Here is a 1,699-nt window from a genome sequence, read left to right as displayed (position 1 = left end):
TTTTAACATTTATGTATTTTTAAACAGAAGAAATAAATATTTAGCTATAGTACAAGATTAAATTAAGTGAATAAAAATAAAAAATTACTTTATTTTAAAATTTACTAAATAAATTAGTAATGAATAATATTAATATTACTATATAATTTAAAATATTAATATATAATAATAATATTTTAAATTTGAAAAAAAAATGATTAATTAAATATATATCATATGGAAGTTCAATTAATCAAGTAGTAAAACAAAAATTTACGATTGTTACATCCAAATATTAATATTAAAAATACATTTGAACATACATAGAAATATAAAATGAATTTTTTAAAACAATAAGAAAATTGTAATAGTAATATTTGTACAATACTAAAAATAATAAACGATATTGCATGTTGCATAAAACAAAGTATTAATTCAAAAATTTTCTAAATTAATAATAACATTATAAATCAAGATCTTAATGTTAATAAATCAGATCTTAAATTCAAATTCAATGATAAATTTACGAAACCTATTATTAATATTTGAAAAAAAAAACAAAATAAAAAATAATTATCAAAAGTACATATATTTCTACAAATTGATTATATTTAAAAACAGTAATCAATCGAACTGTTTATAACATCGAACATAAATCAATTGTACAGTAGAATTTTCGAAATTTTCATAAACAAGCTTATTACTAACTTGTATCAATTCATTTATTTATTATTTTTGTAACGTAATGTGATATTTAAACAATTAATTACAAACGCAGAGATCAACATAAAAAGTCATAGTTTATGGAACATTCCATTTCATTCATTGAAATTATTTTTTTATAATGAAATAACTCAGCATTAAGAAGTTTAAAAAAAACGTACATTACAGAATATAGATATTTAACATATAATTTACGTATTTATATAAATTGCTATTAAAATTTATTATAATTCACTATTATGTTATATATCATATAAAAAACAATTTATTGTCGCAGATTTTCCAATAGTAAAAAATTAACAATTCAGTTTATTTTTAATTCATATATATTCAAGAATCTCTCGTATGTATATAAAATTTAAATGTTGAAGAATCAATTTTATTTTAATAGTACATGTACAATTCAACTAACATTTATTCATTAATTAATTAATTATTCATTATATATATGTTATACATTTATTTCAAATTTAATAATAATATAATTTGAATAAGATTTTTTCATTTTTTTAGTTCCATAAACTTTGTATAATTACATTTGAATGCTAGCTAATTAAAAACAATATCCGATTTCACACATATTTAATACACTCTTATTGAAATAAGCTAAATGTTTTTTTTTATCATGGATATATCGCATATACAATTAATTTACGTAAAAGTTGACGCATTGAATACAAATATTATTATTCTATATTATTTTCAACATTGGACACATTTAAAGAGGAAGACCCTAAAAGAAAAATTATATAAGCAAAAATTATAAGCACGACAACGTAGTTTAAAATCGCACCATTGATTTCTACGTTGTATCAATGTCCCATATTCAAATATTATTATACAATATCATAATGCACACGCATATTGCCACAAAGATGAATATCTTTGAAGTTTATTCGTTATTATTTTTCCATAGTTTAATTAAATTTTTATAAGTATTATCTACTAAATTAATTGTCATTTTAAGAAGTAATAATATACGTATATTTTAAAGCAT

The sequence above is a fragment of the Apis dorsata genome, unplaced genomic scaffold (genome assembly GCF_000469605.1).
Source record: "Apis dorsata unplaced genomic scaffold, Apis dorsata 1.3 scaffold_293, whole genome shotgun sequence".
Lineage (NCBI taxonomy): Eukaryota > Metazoa > Arthropoda > Insecta > Hymenoptera > Apidae > Apis > Apis dorsata.
The sequence above is the reverse complement of the archived record's forward strand: the minus strand, read 5'-3'. Positions refer to the sequence as shown.